The sequence below is a fragment of the Anoplophora glabripennis genome, unplaced genomic scaffold, assembly GCF_000390285.2.
Source record: "Anoplophora glabripennis isolate ALB-LARVAE unplaced genomic scaffold, Agla_2.0 scaffold17, whole genome shotgun sequence".
Taxonomy (NCBI): Eukaryota; Metazoa; Arthropoda; class Insecta; order Coleoptera; family Cerambycidae; genus Anoplophora; species Anoplophora glabripennis.
This window is the reverse complement of record NW_019416231.1, coordinates 1,466,859-1,474,885: the sequence shown is the minus strand read 5'-3', so window position 1 is coordinate 1,474,885 and position 8,027 is coordinate 1,466,859. Positions and strand designations below refer to the sequence as shown.

The 8,027-nt window shown below is 34.7% G+C and overlaps 1 protein-coding gene and 1 non-coding gene across 2 annotated transcripts in view; both read right to left on the bottom strand.

Moving 5' to 3' along the window:
* LOC108917850 (protein slit) overlaps window positions 1–8,027 on the bottom strand; it is a 362,966-nt gene that overhangs the window by 226,212 nt on the left and 128,727 nt on the right. The window lies entirely within an intron of this gene.
* Trnam-cau lies at window positions 1,924–1,995 on the bottom strand. The gene has a single exon. It is a non-coding gene; the product is annotated as a tRNA-Met (tRNA).

Genomic DNA, 8,027 nt, shown 5'->3' with positions numbered 1-8,027 from the left:
TACGTTTTCAACTTTTACCGTACATTATTAAAAAAATACGCATTCTAAACCGGTCTAACTTCAGGATCGTATGAAAAACACTAAAACAAAACTAATTGTAAAGGGTCTACGATTAATTTTAATTCTGATGGAAATGGTACAGCGTTTACTGCTAATTTTTCCTTAAAAAATATGAGCAAACCATCTGTTTTCGACGATAACTTCTTCAATTTTGCTCTAATTAACTTTTATAAGTGCTCATTTTGAAGGTCTTTTTGAGTACTACAAAAAACTCCTGTAGCGTTATACACGTAAACTTAATCCTTTTTCCGTTATTTGACATTGAATACTTGACGTTGAATACTTGAATACTTGACGTTGAAATTCGAGTATTCCCCCCAAAACAAGTCCCCTTCCACTAACCATATTTCGCTTTGTATAGGACGTACAACACTTTTTAAAAAGCAAGTTTCTTTGTTTATTTATAAGCTACATTTTTATTCATTGCACTTTCTTAAATAAAATGCGCAGTTTTTGAAATATTCGCGAAAAATACTTTTTTCGTTTTTTTTTTAATTCAAAGTTTTCAATCGTGATTAACTAAAAAACTATTGATTTCTCGAAAAAATTCTTCGATTATTTTTTGCTCAAAACTTGATTCTCTATCGATTTCCAACGTTATATTTGAAAACAAAATTTCCACCCCCGAGAAGAGGTGTTATCCCCCACAGGGTGGAAGCGTCAATCGGCGCTATGTCACTAAAGTTCCTTGACCTTTTCTCTAACTATGCGCCAAATTTCAAGTCGATCGGTTGAGTTTCAAAGAATTCGGAGGTGAAAAGCTTCAATGACTGTACTACATTGCGGCAAAACGAAAAAATCGGGACGCGTCAGGGCAAGTGCTGGCGTAGTTATGTTCTTTTGTTTCGAGAAAGCCCCCGAGTAACGCGAATATAGCCACATATTTATGAGCGGGCAACACTATAATTACGTTCTTTGCAGAGATGCTAATTGTGCCCGACCTCTGACCTATCCGTGTACAGTTACGGCGGATGTTTCTTTCGCGTTTTTGAATTTAATCTTCGGCGAGTATCTTCGCGCACCTCCGCAACCCGCGGCGTGGCGCGTTGTACCAATGGGGAATGTTAATGTCAGGAATGATGACTGATAAATGGGCGAATGATTAAGTGGAGACATTCAATAAGCGGCGTTAGCAGTTGTGATTAATAATATTGCGCGGTTTCTTCGGTAACAGATGATTAGCGATGCACTCGTGTACAGTATGTCGTATCGAATTATTTTTGTATAATTTTTCAAAAAGATATGTGTAACTATTGTTCCTATTACGCAAAAATTTGCAGTCTGACAATATGAAACAGCTTACAATGTCTTCAGAAAGTAGGGTACTGAAGAGAAAATTAAGAAAACATTTGAAAATGTGTTACTATATAGTTACCATATTTTGAATAAAAAATTGTCAACAATAGGGTATTTTTATATTTTTTATTAGGTTATTTTAAAAACTAGAATTCATGGGATTTGTTGAAGAGACGCAGTACAAAATATGACATTGGAAGATGTGGAAGACAAAGATTGGTTCTGTGGTTAATTAAAATTCCTAACAGTTCAGAGGACATTTGCAATTTTAGATATATTTCAAACAATTGTGTTAATTTTTATCTTAATTTTATGTCATCATGCTACTGTTTAGAAGAAAAAAAAATCACCAATACGAATTTTTTCAAAAAAAATATCGTAGATAGCACAATAATTGGTTTTATAAACTACACTAATGGTATGCTTAAAAATTAAAGGATTTTTTGTATTTCAACATTTTTATTAAATGAATTTTCTTTTTCTACCATTGTTTTACTAAAAGTGTGATTTCTTGTCTATAAAACACCAGCTTTAATAAAAATTTAAATTTAAGGAAAAAAAATCAATTAGCAGAGCGTGGTTTCGATCCACGGACCTCTGGGTTATGGGCCCAGCACGCTTCCACTGCGCCACTCTGCTCTTACAGAAAACGCCTTGAAAACTATTCAGTCGGTAAGAAAATTTCTTGAACTTGCAAGGGAATGGGACTGCTGACTCTATGACTATTTTTTTACAGGTTGATTTTTATGTTGAAATTTCTGCCTTAAACTGTTTAGTTTTCGAGATAAAACGTGTTCACAAGTATTTTTAAAATGCCATCTATTAGACCAGGCAATAAAGAACGATTTACCCCAAAATATCTAGATTTTCGCGGCCCGGTCCGATTTTAATGCGGTTTTTTGCATTTTGTTCAGAAAGACTGTCGGAAAAAAGTCCCGCCTTTTTTATTATCCGGAAGTAGCGGAAATGCATCGAGGGTGCATAAAGTGCATCTAGAAGTGCATCGCATCCGAGAAACTTGCCAAAGTGCACGAAATACCGCAAAAATTGGTACTCGGGGGTTTTGGGGGGCGCAGAATTCGAATATGCATATATCCAGTCCACCCGACCCCCGGGGGACGACTTCCGGCCGCCTGGGGGGCGCGGGGGGCAGGTGGATTGCAAGGTTCTCCGAATGACTGGAAAAATGGATCTCGGGGGTTTTAAAAATATCCCCTGTGCTCGTGGGGGGGGTGCTGGGGGGGGGAGGGGGGATGAAATCTAAAGTTTTCGAAAAATTTCCCTAAATAATAAGAATAATAATAATATATTTTATTTGTTTCTTACTCCTCAACGGTCAGGTGAGCACCGAAAAGAATAAATAATATTTTCTGTAGGAATGCGTGGCAGCTGCACCGCGCGATTTTTTTATAATTAGATTTTCTTGTAATGGAGCGCGCTTTCCTGAAAAATGTTAAACTTCGCACGACTCGGACAGCGGAAATTTACATTTTAATTGGATAACTTCAGGGGATCCGAGTTGAATATTCCGTCCTCCCACAATAAAACTAAAACCAGACCGGCGAAAATTCATTTACAATATTTTCAATTGAATTACTTTCAGGATTAACGTCGATGTAAACCTGGAAAATACTTTAAAGTATTTTTTCCGCCTGAAATAAGGTGTTAATTTTGCAGAGTTAAATATTTTTGATAATTTTAATAACTGCAGTAAGGGGAGTTATTAATCCATCCTCAGACAGCATGTTTTATTAATTTGCGAAACAAAAGCTACTCTTTATAGCAAAGGTTTCAGTGAATGTTAAATATACAATTTGTTGTAAGCAGAGTAAGGCGAGCTATCAAAGGAGTCAGCGGTTTCAAAAATGTTTCTTCGTATGACTGTGGTAAGTCAGCAGTTATTACAAAAATATCAATTTTGCAAGAAGTATTTCTGTGAACTTACTCCTCTATTTGCGAAAACATTCTGTATACTCAATCAAAGCAAATATAACGCACACGCCGACCACAGTTAATATATCGAACGGATCCAGACGCCATAATGATAACTTCTCAGGGAACCCCTTTGAAGTTCCGGGCAAATGATAAAGACCTACATCTCGAAATGCTCGTAACTCCTTTAATAAATTATACACACGCTCGTAAAGGCGAATAAAACCCCTGCGCCCCGTCAACTGAGACCTCGGATGCATCATATCTCTGTAATGCACTTTTGGCAGGTACAGATATTAGTTTTATGGAGATTGGACTGTGCCAGAGGTGGATAAATGGGGATATATAAGTCGGGAATGCTCGAATTTAAAAAAGCTTTTAACCATGTAGACATATTAGCGATATACAAGCGATATTTTTTAATTTTAATGAAATTATGTAGTAAAATAGAAAGAAAGTTGTAGTGAAATTAAGTTGTAGTTAGACTATTAATAGTGATTTATTGTACAAGTGTTTTAAGTAACATTTTATATACTTCAACAACTTTATTGGGCAATAAAGGTGCTGATCTTACAACCATCAAACGGCATGGTGGATGGAAGAGCTCCTCTGTAGCAGAAAGTTGATGAGTCTATATCCAACAAGGAAAATCCAAGGAAAATATAGCTGTTCCTTACAAGAAGAGTCTGTAATGTAACTTGTGCAAATTATTCACAAACTTGGGCAGATGTTATGCCTTCCAAAAATGATGGCAACAATGCTACAAGGGCTGTTATTAACGGAAAGGAAGTTAAATGTGATAAAGTATCACTTTGGATGGATCATATGTGTGGATAAAAGTCCGATAATAAGGTGATTGTGGATAAATAAAATTATAATCATGCGTTTACAAATTTTTAAACGTTTCTTCTTTGGTGTGTAAACGCTCTTCCAGTTCTATAAATTCAATTCAGCCAAATAAATGGCATTACGTTTCTGACATAGGTTCTGTCTGTTCCATTAGCTGCCATTCACCAAACACCATTAACGCTCATAAAAATATGACGACTCAAAAGCCAGATCTATTAATAAAACCCTCATTACTGTACTTTCATGCAGTGGCCACCGCAGCTATTTAGGTTAATGCACGCGTCAATTTTACCTCACCTTCGGCTTATTAGTTGTTACTAAATCATCACGGTCGAGCATGATCGTGCATAATGCAGGCGGAGACGGCCTAGTGTCTTGTTATTTATACGGGGTGGATTAGTTTCGTACCAGCTGAGGTCTAGGCGGGAGTGTCTAAAGTACAGTGTTTATTTGGTAGTTACAAGTTGGTTGTTTACTAGTAGTCCAGACGGTATCTGTTTCAAGAAGTCCATATTTGGGTGAATCGTATATCCACGGAGATTTTTGGCTTTTGGCTTTCAAATATCACTAGAAATGAAAATTTTTCTTTGCGCATAAAAAAGAACGTGGGCTTAACTTTTGGCGCCACAATATGTTAAAAAAATTTGAAAAATGTCATATTTATCTTCCCATTTAGTTATGTATCTTTTCAAGAGTTGATTTTAGGCGAAAGTGGAAGAGGAAACAAATGTTTGTAATTAAATTTTTTACAATAAGACTAGTTCCAAATCGAATTACTATAAAAATCGAAAAAATCACCAAAAATGGGGATAATAAACATTACTTTTTAGGGAATTTTTTTTTGGGGTCTTTAAATTGGGTATAGGACCTTCATATTTGTCTCAAGAAAACTTCATGTTATGTAGAATCATCACACTAATTTCCATCAACGGACAGTTAAGAATACCTCATGTGAGTTTAGTAGAGGGAGAGAACAAAAATTTTCAAGAAACTTTCGAATTCTATCATCTATCTATACTATTAAAAATAGAATCGATATCAGCCAAAAATTGTAATAAAATATTTACAGAATGGACGGTTGTAGCTTCAACCACTTTGATTTGAAGTTTATTTATTCATTATTACTGTGACTTTCACAGTGCTCTCATTACTAGTACAGTCATTGAAGCTTTCCTCCAAATTCTTTGAAACTGAACCGATCGACTTGAAATTTGGCAGATAGTTAGAGAAAAGGTCAATGAACATTAGTAACATAGCGCCGATTGACGCTTCCACCCTGTTGGGGGTTGACACCCCTTCACGGGAATGGAATTTTTTTTCAAAAATAACGCTAGAAATCGAGAGAATCAAATTTTGAGCAAAAAATATTCGAGAAATCAATAGTTTTCTAGTTATTCACGATTGAAAACTTGGAATTTTGAGTGAAAAAAAAAACACTTTTTGAAAGTATTTTTCGCGAATAACTCAAAAACTACGCATTTCATTAAAAAATGTGTAATGAAGAAAAATGTAGCTTATAAATAAACAAAGAAAATTGTTCTTTTAAAAAGTGTTGTATGTCCTATACAAAGCGAAATATGGTTAGTGGAAGGGGACTTCTTTTGGGGGGAATACTCGAATCGATGTCTTCAACGTCAAATGACGGAAAAAGGATTAATTTTACGTTCGCTCCTGGAGTTTTTTGTAGTACTCAAAATGACCTTCAAAATGAGCACTTATAAAAGTTAGTTAGAGCAAAATTGAAGGAGTTATCGTCAAAAACACATGGGTTGCTCATATTTTTTAACGAAAAATGAGCAGTAAACGCTGTACCATTTTCATCAGAATTAAAATTATTCGTAGACCCTTTACAATTAGTTTTGTTTTACTGTTTTTCATACGATCCTGAAGTTAGACCGGTTTAGAATGCGTAATTTTTGAATAATGTACGGTAAAAGTTGGAAACGTATTTTTCATTATTCCAAAAAAATTGCCTTATTTATATAATAACTCTGAAATTATGAAAGATACGTAAAAAATGATAGACAACAAAAATGTAGCTTTTTTTCAACAAATATTTTGCTTTTTTTAATTCCTATAGCATAAAAAATAAAGGAGATATCGCCGCTTTAAGTATCCATTTTAGTGAAAAAACGACCCTGTCTCGAGCCCTTCGATCCCTTCGCTTTAAAAAACGAAGGACTTAAAAGGTTTTATATGCAAATGAGCTTACAGCTCTTGAAACTATCTTTAAAATACTTTTTTATAGGATACTATAGCTTCAAAATTAACCGAGTTATGGTAAAAAAAAAAAATGACATTTTTTCGAAGCAAAATAGGCTTTCTCATTTTTATATGTTATATTATACAAATAAAATAAGTAAAAAAAATTAGTGTGATTATTTATATGCAGCGTAGCAATTTTTTTTATGATTTATTATATTTAAATATCGATTATAATAAAAATATTTTACATTAATATTGGTAAAAGGGTAGTTTATAATGGCAAAAGTAAAATATACTTTCATAAACAATTTAAGGGAATTTTTATTTTAATTTATTGCACAATTATAGCATTCCAAGATTTAAAACGTAATTTTTTATAATTTTTTTAACACAGGGGTGATTTATAAGGGTTGAGAAGTGTTATGAGATACAAATTCTTTCATAAGCAATGAGGTAATTTTAATTTTAAATAATTGCACCGTTAAAGCATTCCAAGCTTTTCAAAAGTAATTTTTTATCATTTTTGTTAATACAGGGGTGGTTTTTAGGGGTTGAAAGGGAAAAATTATTTTGTTAGCTATAAGGCAACGTTTATTTTAAATAATTGCACGATTTAATCATTCCAAATCTTTAAAAAGTAAATTTTTATCATTATTTTTTGCATAGGGGTAGTTTATAAAGGTTAAATAAAGGGTCGAAAAGATCAAATATATCATAAAACTTGTTCGAGACATGGAACATAATTTAATCTTTGTACTCGAACAAGATTTTTATCAATAAAATGCTTAAAACTTAATTTTATCAATTTTTTTCACTTAGGGGTGGTTTTTACCTCTAAAAAACAAAAAGCGTCAATCGGGCTTATGTCACTTTTGAACTTGAGCCTAAGATGAGCCTTATTCTAAATTTTCATGCAAATCCATGCAGTTTCAAAGAATTCGGAGGTTACAGCTGATTTTCTGCTTCAAGGATTGCACTGTAAGGTGGCTTATTGTTTACATCAGTCTCACAAATGTTCATATAGACTGTATGTATTAATGAATACTGTTTTAATTTATGGCAAAGCTCAAATCAAGCTATTGCAGGTACCTCATTTTCGATCCAATGCCTCCAACTTACCGCCAAGACATCACCAAGACGTTACTCGCGCATGTACGGCCAGCCTAACAAAAGTCATTGTCGCACTTGACAACGTACCCGGCTGCCGCCCCATTAGCAATACTAAATGCTTATAAACAGGTCAGCCCACGCGATCGTAATGGTGGCTCTCGCCATTAATCAATATTTGTCACGGGGCGTATTCGAAAAAAAAATAAGCCCGCTCCGCAGGCAGCTAACGAAGTCAATTTCCGACACGTTGTGACTGAAATACGTCTAATCAGGCATTAAATCTCCGCGGGGCGCCCTTTGTACGGCGGAGACGTCGCTGGATTAGCGCTGCGGCAATTACCGGGGACGACGGAATTGGCCATTACAATGTTGCGTAACGAAGGCGCAGTGTGGACGAGCATTGTCTGGAATTATGTAGATGCGACACCTTTGTGCACTGATTTGTTTTTTATCGGCTTCGGAATGCTCGTTTCGGGTAATTACGTATCTGGCAAAACAATACGTTATCCTGTAGATACACTGCGTTGAAATATACAACACTAAAGAAAAAAGCAAACTACAATAAAAAATTGAGT